The sequence below is a fragment of the Muscardinus avellanarius genome, assembly GCF_963383645.1.
Source record: "Muscardinus avellanarius genome assembly, chromosome: 12".
Classification (NCBI taxonomy): Eukaryota; Metazoa; Chordata; class Mammalia; order Rodentia; family Gliridae; genus Muscardinus; species Muscardinus avellanarius.
The window spans coordinates 60,738,245-60,752,820 of NC_137798.1; positions in this window are offsets into that span (position 1 = coordinate 60,738,245).

Consider the following 14,576-nt stretch of genomic DNA (forward strand, 5'->3'; position numbering starts at 1 on the left):
AAAGAAAAGAATGCATAAATCTATCTTTCGGAGGCAGCAGGCTCAGGAGGGTGTATGGGTTGGGGACTGTTGGATAAATAGTCTCAACTTGATTGTTGACCTCCCTGGAGGTCTTGGTCAGACTGATACTCCTGGATTCCTGGTTTTAAAACTGGGAGCAGTGGTGTGTTCCAAAGAGAATGGCAAGAAATCAGGATATCAGCTTCTCTGAGCTCATTTATATGTTTGCCAACTCCTTTTTGGCCTACTCATGCTAGAGTTGCTGTACTTAAAAGCTGAACCATGATCAGAAGACAATGGGCAGCCAGCCCTGGAGGATTATTTTCTGCCCATACCTGGGGGAACTTTTCTTCAAGTTACCTGGTCCTTCTCTTCAGGGTGTAAGAGATATTCTTCTGACAGAGGGCATGTCACAAGGACAGTCAGCGATACCTGCTCCTGAGGGAGTGGTGGGGATCCCTCAGTATTTATATTAAGGGGAATGATTGCTCCCAATTTTTAGAGAAGGCCCCGGCCCAGCAGGGAATATGACTGTCAAAAGAATGAGTCACAGAACCTTGTCTGAGATTTACTATTCGTGATGTTGTTTGAAGGTACGAGGCTGTTGTTCTGGTGGTCCACTGGATAGGAACTCATTGAGATGTGATGAGTCCTAGAGGATGTTTGAGAACAGAACAGGTAGCCTCTGTATCTAGGAGGAAGTTCACGAAGGTGCTCCCAACTCTCATCTTTACCATGGGCTCTCAGAGGCTCCATGAATGGAGCCCTGGCCCTCTTAGTCCTTCTCCCTGTGAAGGTTTGGGCACCTCCCTTCTTCATCCTTCTTCTGAGGACACTCACTTTTCTAGTGCCCCTTTTGTTTAAATTGGGAACATTGGTCCTTTCCTAATCTTTTTCTGTCCTGATTGTCCTCAGTCCCTTGAGTTATGCTTACTGTCACCTCTCATATTTTCCCCTCTCATAGCTGCCCTGCCAGCTTTTTGTTCTGCCTATCTTCAGCCATATCACAGTTATTGAAGACTTTTTGGGCAATCTCCAAAAGCCGTGACCTATTTATGCCTTCGAGTCCCTCTAACTTCTGCAACTTCCTTTTAATATCTGGGGACGACTGGGTGACAAAGGCAATGTTAATAGCCCGCTGTTTTTCTGTGGCAAGTGGGTCTATCAGGGTATAAACCCTATAGGCCTCCCAGAGCCATTCCAGAAATCCTGCGGGAGAATCCTGAAGTTTCTGAATGACCTCACTGATCTTAGAGAAGTTAGTGGGCTCACGGGCCGCCCACCCAATCCCAGCCAATAGAATCTGGCAACAATTGTCCAAACTTCTCTTGCCCTCACCTGTATTTGGGTCCCAATCAGGCCTGGTGGAGGGAAGGTGTCTCTAGTGGGTTCCTCGTCCTCTGGGGTGAGGGGTCTGCTATTTCCTGGGCCCAAAGAAGCCTTTTTTTTTTCTCCACCCAAATCCTATCTCTCTCTTCACCTGTAAAGAGAGTGGCTAATAACTGTTGGCAGACATCCCAGGTAGGCTGGTACATGTGAAAGACAATCTCAAGCAGCCCGATTAGAACCTGGGGGTTTTTCAGAGAATGGGAAATTCTGCATCTTCCAATTATACAAGCTACTGGTAGAAAATGAGACATAAACCATAAAGGAGTGTTGCCCTGCCCCAATTTCCTTTATGGGGTGCTTCACAAAAGGGGAGACTGGGCACCACCTCGGCGTGGCAAGCACCAGCCTCCCTACAAGTGGAGCCTCCTCTAGTGTGAGAAGGAGACAAGAGACCCTTAGAAGATAAGACTCTTTCCCCCCAATGGCCTCGATGCAGAGTTTGGTGGAGAGTTTCCAGGAACATAGGGAAGAGGAATCTTCAGTTCCTCCCGAGGAGGAGTATCAGAGGCCCAATAATGGGCCCATTCCAAGTATGAAGGGGGACTTAAAAAGGGGTTGTTGGGAGACATCCACACCTGGGGAGCTTCCCCCGAAAGGTCAGGATAGAGCCTGCGGGGCTGTGACAGAGCATGTGGAAGGGCGTAACCAGGTTTGGATCCTCTTCAGGCTGAGTTAGGACTGATTGAGTCGGTTTCAGTTTTTTTTTTTTTTTTTTTTTGGGGGGGTGGCCCTAATGGAGAAGGCCATGGCATTGCCTGGTACAGAAACCTTTTTTAGCCAGAAAGGGGGTTCCCTGAGCAAATATCACCAGGTCATGACATAAGGAACCTGATTGGGGTGCCCAGAGATGAGAGAGTAACCTGCTGGACGGATAGGAAAGAGTTAAGATTGAAGGAACCCTCTGGTGGCCATCCCACCCCAAGGCAACCACTGGAGAGAACAGAGTCCGGTCTCCAGATTCTGAGGCTTTTTTTTTTTTTTTTTTAAATCCTTAAAATAAGAAAGGATTAGGTCGAGGGGAGAGGATTCAGTGGATGATGACTGGCCCATTTTTATAGACAATTAGCACTGCTAGTGACTTATACCCTTAAATTTGAGGACTTGTTTTAGGGAATTCTAAGTTCTTTCACACCACTAAATATTCCCTCTGGGTCTTGGGGCAAATTGTTCTGGTCAGACTGAGTTGGTAACCAGAATCGCCCATGTCCTTCAGGCAAATATTGACTTCATGAGAATTTTAGTCTTCCCAATATATGTTTAGCTTTAGCAAGGAGCTAGGACCATCAAGTCTGGTCTTAGTGAACCAGCAGAGTCTCCAAGCTCCACAAGGTTACTTTATAGCTATGAGCCTGTGCCTTTGAGTGGTGTCTGTCAAGTGCACTTCAGACCATACACATAGACTCTACTTGTTTTGATTTGAACAGGATAGTAACAGTAACCAAATAATTTCAGTTGAGAGAACTTAAGAATTCAGGTTTCACTCCAAATCCAGGACCTTTGAGAGCAATCGCCCAACAACCACTGGCTTATACAAGCTGGACCAGCTTTCAGCCTCTGCAGTCCAGTGAACTTGAGTTTCCCTTATTTTGTTCCTTTGATCTGTCTCAACTGAGTACCAAATTTAGAATTTAATTTGGGACCATCCACCACTTTTCCTATTACTAGAACCAGCAGGAAATACCAAGAAAAGAGAAATAAGAATATAGCAAACAGAAAGTAAAAAGCGTTGCCAGTCCAGTAGATTAGCAGAACTCAAACCAATAGAAAAAACAAGAATCAAAGAACTATAAAGACCTAGAATCCAGTGGTTTCAGCACCATCCAAAGGAGGCCAAAGTGGGAGCCATGAACCACTGAAGGCTGAAGTGACAGTGCCTTTACATCAAACAGAACAATGGTACAAACAATATGAGTCAACCGCAAAAAAGACAGACACTAACACAGATATTAACACAGACAACATAACACGACAGTAACAGACAATGTAATAGACAACAGATTTCGCCACGCAGCTCTCTGACAGAGACAGATTCAGATTCCCCTTTGGAAATTCTGAAGAGGGCCAGAGAAGATTGAGGGCATCCTCTCAAATCCGCTGACTCGGAGATTAATGTTGCATCCAGCTTCTCATGAGTCATCAGATGTGCACAACCAGAACCTTACCTCCAAAGGTTTGTTCCTCCCGTCTGTCCTGCGGGGAAACCTGAAGGAGTCAGACTCTCAGACCGAAAGTATGCAGATGGCTGAGGCTAATGTCCATTCCTGGGGTTCCCGGGTCAGGGTCTCGTAGCAGTGATATCCCGGACAAGCCCCCAAATGTTGTGGGGTCTAGATATTGCGTAAAAGAGACCACCAACTCAGAAGTTGTAAAGTCACAGATTTAATTCACAGGGAGAAACTTTGGTGCACCAGGGCTACACCTGGAGTCTGAACCTTCTGAATGCAGCCCTGAGCTACCGGGGAGTACAGGTTTTTATAGCCCCAAACGACAGACCATCTTCAGTGTTTATAAAGGCTCATTGGCACTGATGGGACTTTGCACAAAATTTACAAAAAAAAAAAAAAAAGTTTGCTTCAGCATGACAGGATAAGATTGTCTTCCCTCAAACCCTAAAATCATTAACTCATGCCTTGTCTTCCTGGTTGAGAAACCAGATGCAGTTATCTTACAGTTTTAATCTGGACTGCGGGGTGGGGGAAGGGAACTGCCAATATATCTCTTTTTACATATAGACTTTAGCCATTTCTGTGTCGTGTATCAGATTTAATCCTCAGTAACAACAACAACAACAACAACAACAACAACAACAACAACAACAACAAACAGTGCCAATCCTGAGCCTGTTTGCCCTCAGATCTACTCCTTTTTCTTCTGCCCAAGCCCGTTTCCCAGGCCCTTCTGTCCACTGAAATGTAGCTGAGTTTGGTCAATGGAAGTCTGCGGTAAATGGAATGAATAATGGTCCTTTAACGATGTCCACATCCTAATCCTCAAATTTGTGAAAATATTACATGACAAAAAGGACTCTGTAGATGTGATTAAGGTAGACCTGGAGATGAGGAGATTATGAGTGGACCAGGTAAACTTGTTCTAATCACATGAGCCCTTTAAAGAGAAAACTTTCTCTGGCCAGGAGCAGAAGAAACGAGGTAGATGTGGGGAAGAACATCTGAGGGACAAGAAATATGAGGCTTTATTGGCACTGGCTGGCTGTGAAGATGGAGAAAAAGACGTGAGTCAAGGCTTAACAGCAGATTCCAGAGGGTGAGAGTCACTCTTTGAGAGCCAGGAAGCAGACAGTGAGCTCAGTTTTATACCTGCATGGAGCTGAATTCTGCAGCAACCTGGAGAAGCTTAGAAGTAGATTCACCCTTTGAACCTCCAGAAAAGAATGCAGCACTTTGGCTTTGTCCTTGTTAGGCAGGAAATGAAGGACACAACTGAGCCATATGGTGCTTAGTTTCTGCCCTACAAACTGTGGCCCCTGAAGTTCTGGCAATATCAGTGCTTCCTATTGTTTCTCCAACCTGAGGATCCTAAGAGCTTCTGGTTGTTACTAATATCTGAGGCACCTTTTATTCCCTGCTAGTCTCAATCTTTTCCATCTTTGGTATTAGCATTCACTGTAGTAAACCTCCTCTGCTTTAAATAGAGCGATTGTAGTTTCCTGAGTGTGTGTGTGTGTGTGTGTGTGTGTGTGTGTGTGTGTGTGTGTGAGATACGGGGGATTGAACCTAGGAGAATTCTACCTTAGTGTCATACCTCCAGTACTTTTTTTTTTTTTTTTTTTTAGGTACTAGGGATGGAACCCAGGTGCATTTTACCTCTGAGATACACCACCAGTCCTATTTTTTATTCTTTATTTTGAAACAGGATCTCACTGAGTTACAAAGGGCTTCACTAAGTAGCTGAGGCTGGCCACAAACTGGATCCTCCTGTCTCAGCCTCCCAAATGCTTTTAAGTGTGCACCACCACACTCAGCTCTATTTTGTTTTGAAACAGGGTCCTGCTAAGTTGATGAAGTTGGCCTTGAACCTGTGATCTTTTTGTCTTAGCATCCCAAGTACTGGGATTACAGGTATGCACTACCACACCCGGATTTCTGGGCTTTTTTAAAAAAACCTTTTTGTAAAGAAGTATTAGCAGGATCCAATTAGAAAGTGTACTAATGCAATAAATCCAACCAGTTAGTGTTGGTTTATAGAGCCCAGAAAGTAAGCCTCCCACATTAGCTATTGTAATCTGGGTTTCTGAGATACCAATCATCAAATTTTTTACACAAGAAGCCATGTTGTTAAGTTTGTCTTCATTTTTTAATTTGATTGCAGATTCTTGACAAAGACTGCTTATATGTGAACTTTTCTAAGATGATAAAAAAAAATGGGAGGCAAGTGTGGCAATTATAAATGTTTTCTATGAACTCCAGGGATGTAAGAAATGTTGCACCTTTTATAGTTTAAACCATATGAACTGGGTATTTTTGCGAGTCATAAATTGTCAAATTATCAACAATTTCATATACTCTACCCTTGTAGTTTTTCTCTAAATCAATGTAATTCTATTGTGAACCTTCATTTGGCCACATTGGATAGACAGTTGAGTCATTTTCAGGATTCCGCTATACCTTCCCTTTCACCTGACCCTAACCAGCCCCGACCCCTGCCTGCCTGGTAATAAGTCACATTCCCAAGGAGGGGGAGGATCAGGCAATAGGGCCAGCATGTGGTCCTGCTGACACTCTCTCCCATGTCTTTGCGTACTTCTGTCCTTCCTGTGCTGTTGGGGAGATGGGCATTAAGAGGGGGCCGTCTAGTGATCTGTCTGCCCAGACATACCAGTCAGTGGTTTCTTCTCTGGGTCTTGTTTCCATAGTAGCACAGCCCTGAGCACAAGGGTGTTTCCCGATGACCATGACAAGGCTTACTGTAAAGAAAATAGATCATTGTCCACACTGCCTGGAACATCAGGCGCTCAGTAAATATTGATCGAAGGAATAAATAAATTATCTAAAGTTTCAACCCAAGCATAGGAAGCAGAGCAAGCAGAAAATTAGCCATAGCAAACACTTCTAGGGCTCTTAATGTGGCAGGCCAGTGTTCTAATTGTTTTCCATAAGGGAACTCATTCAGTCCGTCAAATGGTCATAACTGAGCAGAGCAAAAATAACTTATGTTTGTGGCAGACTTCTGTATTCTTTTTTTTTTTTTTTTTTTTTTCAGTACTGGGGATGGAACCCAGGGGCATTCTACCTCTGAGCTACACACCCAGCCCTATTTTTTATTCTTTATTTTGAAACAGGGTCTCACTGAGTTGCAAAGGGCCTCATTAAGTAGCTGAGGCTGGCTGTGAACTGCAATCCTCCTGTCTCAGCCTCCCAAGTACTGGGATACAAGCGTGCACCACCACATCCAGCTCTGCAGACTTCTGTATTCTGACCCAAAAGCCCATAGGTTTGAGCACTTACTTAGTCCATATTGCAGTCCAAGCCTTGAATCAAAGATATCAAAGATGCTTTCTAACTTCTTGGAGAAGAGAGAGCTAGGCCTCTGAGGTCCTGGAAGCTTGCATGTAGTTTCAGTACAGATTTCACCAGTGGCATATATTTATGATCCTTAAGATCACTTACAAATCCTGGGCTACATTCCGGCACTCAGCCAGCCCACTTGCATTCCTATTTGGCACAATATATATGGCTGGTCATGTGAGAAAGACAGCTAACAGCAACAACTGCTGTGTGATGAATGGGGAGAAGCAGGGCAGCTCGAAGCTTGATGGGACAAGGATTGCAACCAGGAAGTGCTGACCTGGAACTCGAGCGGGGCAGTGAGGCCGTGATGGATGGAAGGCAGCAGCTGCACATACCCCATGTGGGCACGCACCGTCTGGGAAGTGCTGCGTAATTTGAATTGAAATGGGCAGTTTGAGAGGCAGAAACAAGCAGTGACCAAAGCCACAAACCAAAGTACAAACCTTTCATTAATCTTACCAACCACATTCCTGCTCGTGCTCTGGGGAACACAACTTTCCAATGAGTTGAACACACCTTCAGCATCATTTGTCAGCATAATAAAGAACTGTGATACGGGTCTGTGGGGCCGGCTGCATGCATTAAGAGACTTCTCATAGAAAAAGAGAGGAAGAGGCTTCAAGCTGAGATCTAATGGCAGTGTCTGAGCCAATCAATGAACAAAGAGTTCTTTTTGCATGTGTGTGTGGTACTGAGGATGGAACCCAGGGGCATTCTACCTCCGAACTACACCCCCAGCCCTATTTTTTATTCTTTATTTTGAAACAGGTTCTCACTGAGTTGTAAAGGGCCTCACTAAGTAGCTGAGGCTGTCTTCGAACCGTGATCCTCCTATCTCAGCCTCCCAAGTACTGGGATTACAAGTGTGCACCACCACGCCCGGTTTGAACAAAGAATTTTTTGAAATGGCAGTTCTAGAATGTCCCAAGGGGCTCGTGAGCATGAACAGAGTATTGTTGGTGCCCCTTCATTTCACAACTCAAAGTCCTGAGCTGCGATTTTCCCCTTTTCTGTTGTGCTGCTAGCTCTTGTATCTCAGCCTGGGTCAGAGCTCTGGTGCCCCTGGAATCAGGAGACTCAACCCAGCAGAAGCACAATTCTAAGCTGCCAGCACCATGTTGGGTTCTGTGATATTCTAGATTCACTTGCCCAGCTTGCTCAAAGCAGGCACTCCGTGGATCTGTGGATTCGTGGATCTGTGGTTTTGTATTCCTTGCCTCCAATGAGACGTAAAATGGATGATTAAAGTTAAGAAAAAGAATGTTATTCAATTTTTAATCTTCCTGAGGCTTTCCATAAAGTCCATCTCCAAAACAAAATTGTAATTCAAGTTGCAGTGTCTTCACATTTATGAAAGTGACTCTAGGCCAAGGTGCAAATGATTTTTGATTTCTGTTCTAAATGTCGCATCAGCTCTTAGATGATTTGCCATGGACCCAGTAATTTATATAATCACACAGTTCTAGACCCAGAATACATTTCAAAGATGACCTAGTAAAACCCCTTGGTGCAGAGAGGATGATGATGGGTAGGGGGTTAAGTGACTTGTCCAGCAGCGTAGATGTGAGGAGTGGCGAAGCCCAGTGCTAGGGGTATGGATTTCTCCCTCTTTCTGGGTTCTGTTGACCAGGCCCCCACTCTCTTTCTGCCCTCAGGAGGCAGAATGACTTGCTCCTCCTGGCTTGCTTCAGCTCTGCCTCCTTCCTCTGCCCCCAGGGGCTTTGCCTCTAAGGGTGAAGTCCAATCTGGCCTTCCCTGCTGGAAATTCCAATGTATCTTCATCAGTCATGAAGTTGATACTTTGGCCTACATGTGCCTCCTATTTGTTTCAATTTTCAAATTGTTCATTGAGCCTGGTGTGGTGGCCCACGCTTGTAATCCCCACACTTGGGAGGCTGAGACAGGAGGATCGCACAGGTTAGAAGCCAGCCTCAGCTACTTAGTGAGGCTCTCAGCAACTTAGTGAGACCCTGTTTCCAAATAAAGTATAAAAATGGGTCTGGGAGTATAGCCCGGAGGTAGAAAGCCTCTGGGTTCCACCCCCAGTACCTCAAAAAAAAAAAAAAATTGTTCAGAGCCCAGCTGGGCAGAGGACACTATTAGTGGGATTGCCTTCAAGACTCCGACACCTTATGGAAGCTTTTTTTTCTCTTCTTAATTCTGATTCTGGAAATTGAAACCATGGATATTTTGATCTTCAAACTACACCCCCAGCACTTTTTACTTTTGAAACAGAGTCTTGCTAAGTCACCGAGGATCTTATTCAGTTGCTGAGGCTGGTGATTCTCCTTATGGAATCTTTTGACTCCCAGTACTTTTTCAACTACACTTCACTGCCCCTTACACCCTTGCAGAAGGAAAATAACAGTGGTCATCATATCATTTCAGTACAAACAGGTTTCATCTTCCTTTTTCTTTGTGTTCTCCTTCATGCCACAAAAACCAAAGCCCATAGTTGGTATTTGAATTCCCTATTAAATGAAACAAGTCCATCTTTGGAAATAAGTTTTATAGGTAAAACAGCTGAGTGTGGTGTTGCACACCAGTAATTCTAGTACTTGGGAGGCTGAGACAGTGGGATTACAGGATTATAGCCAGCCTCAGCAATTTAGGAAGACCCTGTACAATTTAGTGAGAACCTGTTTCAAAATAATAATAATTATTAATAATAATAATAATAATAATAATAATAAATAATAATAAACTGGGCGTGGTGGCACATGCTTGTAATCCCAGCATTTGGGAGGCTGAGACAGGAGGATCATGGTTCGTGGCCACACTCAGCTACTTAGTGAAGCCCTTTGCAACTCAGTGAGTCACTGTTTCAAAATAAAGGAAAAAAATAGGGCTGGGGGTGTAGCTCAGAGGTAGAATGCTTCTGGGTTCCATTCCCAGTACTGTGAAAAAAATAAAAATAAAATATAAAATAGGGCTGGGGGTATAGCTCAGAGGTAGGATGCTCCTGGGTTCAATCTCCGGTAACACATGTGCATATGCACACACACACACACACACCCTCTAATAAAGGTAAAAACAGTGAGGTAAAAGATAAAATGTTTAGCCAGGCATGGTGGAACATGCTTGTAATCCCAGCATTTGGGAGGCTGAGACAGGAGGGTAGCAGTTTGTGGATATCCTCGCTACTTGGTAAGACCCTTTGCAACTCAGTCAGACACATCTGCAGAGCTGGGGTAGGCTTTTAGGAGTAGGTTAGGTCATGACTCTTCCCTTGTGAGTGGGATTAATGCCTTTATAAAAGAAGATTCGCACAGTATGCAGCCTTTTCACCCTTCTGCCTTCCACTAGGTGAGGACACAGTATTTGTTCCCTCTGGAGGATACAGCAAGAAGGTACCATCTTGAAGAGATCAGGTCCTCATCAGGCACTGAATCGCCAGTGCCTTGATCCTGAACTTCCAGCCGCTAGAACTATGAGAAGTTTCTTTATAACTTACCCAGTCTCAGATATTCTGTTATAGTAGTAAAAATGAACTAAAACAATAGTGTAAAGTAAGGGTCTAATTACATTCTTTTGCATGTGGATAGGCAGTTGTTCCAATGTTATCTATTTGTGTGTGTGTGGGGGGGGGGTCTGGGGATGGAACCCAGGGGCATTCGACCTCTGAGCTACACCCCCTGCCCTAACCCAGGGGCATTCAACCTCCGAGCTACACCCCCTGCCCTATTTCTATTCTTTATTTTAAAACTGGGTCTCATTGAGTTGCAGAGGGCCTTACTAAGTACCTGAGGCTGTCCGTGAACCGCGATCCTCCCAGCCTTCCGAATGCTGGGATTACAAGTGTGTGCTACCACACCCAGCTCAATGTTACCTATTGATAAGACTATTCTTTTCCTCATTGAATGGTATTGACACCCTTACTATAATTCAGTTGAGGCCAGGCATGCTGGCACATGCTTGTAATCCCAGTACTTGGGAGGATTGCAGGTTCACGGCCAGCCTCAGCAACTTAGTGAGGCCCTCCACAACTTAGTGAGATCCTGTTTCAAAATAAAGAATAAAAAATAGGGCTGGAGATATAGCTCAGAGACAGAATGGCCCTGGGTTCAATCTCCAGTATCACAAAACAAAACAAAACAAAACAAAAACCTGGAATTGACAGTAGATATATGAGTTTTATTCTGGGCTCACAAATTTAGATTTCAAAACAGGAACCTGTGAATCCTCTACCTTTGATTTTTTTTTTTTTTTGGTGGTACTGGGGTTCCTGGAAACCCTTCTACCTCCGGGCTACACTCCCAGACACCTATTTTTTATATTTTTATTTGGAAACAGGGTCTCTTAAGCCAGTGCAGCTGGCTTCAAACCTACGCGGTCCTCCTGTCTCTGCCTCCCAAGCACGGGGATTACAAGTGTGTGCCACCACGCCCAGCCTTCTACCATTGATTTTTTTTTTTTTTTTTTTTTTTGGTAGTACTAGGGGTGGAACCCAGAGGCTTTCTACCTCCGGGCTATACTCCCAGACCCATTTTTATATTTTATTTGGAAATAGGGTCTCACTAAGTTGCTAAAAGCCTCACTAAGTAGCTGAGGCTGGCTTCGAACCTGTGCAATCCTCCTGTCTCAGCCTCCCAAGTGTGGGGATTACAAGCATGCACCACCACGCCCGGCTACCATTGATTTTTAAAAAACATTATTTTGACTTGAGATCCCTTGCATTGCAGAAGAATTTTAGGACTGATTTTTTCATTTCTGCAAAAAAAAAAAAAAGTAATAGGGATTTTAATAGGGACTGCATTGAACCTCTGGATGACTGTGTTTTTGTGGCTGCTTCCTATGTGAGCATTTACTTTTTACTATTTTCCAATGTTCTGATCAAGTTGATTCCAAAGGACTTTGCTAACTCTTTTGTGTTTCTGTGGAGGGACCTGCCTTCAGAATTTTCTTACTCTACTATTTTTGCTGACTCCGTGCCAGTTATGTACTTATGATTCCTCATGTTTTTACTTGTATTAGAAGTTCATTCTTTTTTTTTTTATTGCCAAGTAGTAGTCTGTTATGTTGATATATCACTGCTTATTTATCTGGTAGATAGTTATGAACATTGATTGTTTCCAGATTTTGATTATTATGGATAAAGATGCCATAACCATTTATCAACGGACCTTTGTGTGGTCATATAGTTTCACTTGTTTTTCGTTTACATTGAAGTGAGATTTCTTGTTGTAAAACATCTTATTTATTTATTTATTTAAATTTTTTTTTTTTGCGGGTCTGAAGATGGAACCCGGGGGCATTATGCCTCCGAGCTATACCCTCTGCCCTATTTTTTAATTTTTTTATTTTGAAACAGGGACTAAGTAGCTGAGGCTGTCTGCCAACCATGATCCTCCGGTCTCAGCCTCCCAAATGCTGGGATTACAAGTGTGCGCCACCACACCTTGCTCTAAAACATTCATTTTAAAGGTCTAACATTTTACTTTATTGTGGAGCTTTATTGTGGCTCCTTCAAATTCACATATTGACATCCTAGCCTCAAGCACCTCATAGTGTCACTACATTTGGAGAGAGAAAGTCTTTAAAGTGGTCATGAAGTTAATATTGGGTTCCTAGGGTGGACCCCACTCTAGTTCAACGGGAGTTCTTATAAGGAAAGATTAGAACACAAAGGGAGACAGCAAGGGTGTGCATGCACAGGAAATACCATGAGGATATTGCAAAACGATGACCATTTGCAAATCAAGGAAAGAAGACAACTGGTCTATGGTGTTTTTTTATGGCAGCCCTAGCAAACTAACATATATGATGAGTGTATATTTACTTTTTAGCAACTGTCAAGCTATTTTTCAAAGTTGTTGTGCCATGTTGCATACTTACCAGAAATTTATGAGAATTCCAGTTGCTCTGCATCCTTGTCAGCACTTGATATTGTCAAATTTTTTAACTTTAGCCATTCTAGTGGGTATATAGTAGTATTTAATTTTGTCCTAAATTTCTTCAGTGACATAATAACATTGAGCATTTTTATTCTTATTTGTACTCAACTTGGTTTTAAATTATAAGTTTCTGATGGTCAGTGATATTGGATATGTTTCTGTATTTCTATTGGCAATTTGTAAAGTATCTATTCAGGTCTTTTGTCCATATTAAAAAAAAAAAAATAGGCCGGGTGGGGGTACACACCTGTGATCCCAATACTTGGGAGGCTGAGTTAGAAAATTTGTAGGTTTGAGGCCAGCCTCAGCAACTTAAATGAGGTCTTCAGCAACTTATCGAGACCCTGTTTCAAAATAAAAAATAAGGGGCAGGGCGTCGTGGTGGAGACCAGAGGATCGTGGTTTGTGGACAGCCTCAGCTACTTAATCAATGCCCTTCGCAATTCAGTGAGACCCTGTTTCAAAAATATAAAATAAGTCTGGGAGTGTAGCCTGGAGGTAGAAGGGCTTCCAGAAACACCAGTACCACCAATAAATAAATAAATAAATAAATAAATAAATAAATTAAATTAAAAGACTAAAAAAAAAATAGGGCTGAGGGTGTAGCTTGGAGGTAAAATGCCCCTGGGTTCCATCCCTGGTATCACCACCACAACAAAAATAAATAAATAAAATAATTAATTAATTAATAAAATAAAATAGAAAGCTGGGTGTGGTGGTGCACACTTGTAATCCCAGTACTTGGAAGGCTAAGACAGGAGGATCACAGGTTTGCAGCCAGCCTCAGCTACTCAGTGAGGCCCTCTGCAACTTAGTTAGACCCTGTTGCAAAATAAAAAAATTACAATAGGGCTGGGGAGGGGTAGGTCAAATATATACTGTTCCTGGATTCAATCCCCAGTACCCCCCCACCCCCCACACACACCTGGGCATCGTGGTGATGCTAGTAATCCCAGCATTTGGGAGGCTGAGACAGGAGGATTGCGGTTCACAGACAGCCTTAGCTACTTGGTGAGGTCCTTTGCAACTCAGTGAGAGCCTGAGAATAAAATATATAAAGAATAAATAAAGAATAAAATAAGAATAAAAAATAAAAAATAGGGCTGGGGGTGTAGCTTGGAGGTAGAATGCCCCTGGGTTCCATCCCCAATACTGCAATAAATAAATAAATATAAAATAAAATAAAATAAATAAATTAAATAAAATAGGGCTGGGGGTGTAGCGCATGGGTAGAACACCCCTGGGTTCAATCCCCAGTGTTCTCCAAAAAGGAAGAAGAAAAAAAGATGTCTCTTCTTTTAAAGGTGCAGGACTTCTTCACATTGCTGATACAAGTACTTTGTTGGATATCTGTATTGCCAATGTCTTTTCCCAGGCTGCAGCTTGCCCTTCACTCTCTTATGATGCTTCTGGATGAAAAAAGTTTTTAATGCTTATACCTTTAATCTCCCATTTGATTAAATTTAGCTAAATCAAGATTTTGAAGACATTCTTTTGTTTTCTTTTAAAAGCATTATTTCACTCTTCATATTTAGGTCACAATCTATTTTAGATCAGCTGTGTGTACGTATGTAAATGTGAGATACGCGTCATATTCTTGTCCGGTTGCTCCACCACTACTCACTGAATGACACAATGCACAAAATTTAGACTCCAGATAATATGCGAGGGATGGAAGTATTCTAACATGAAGGAGTGAGAACCTGCGACAGTGAAATCATATATTTAGGAATGAGTAAGTAGGCCTGTTTGAGATGGATGTCAT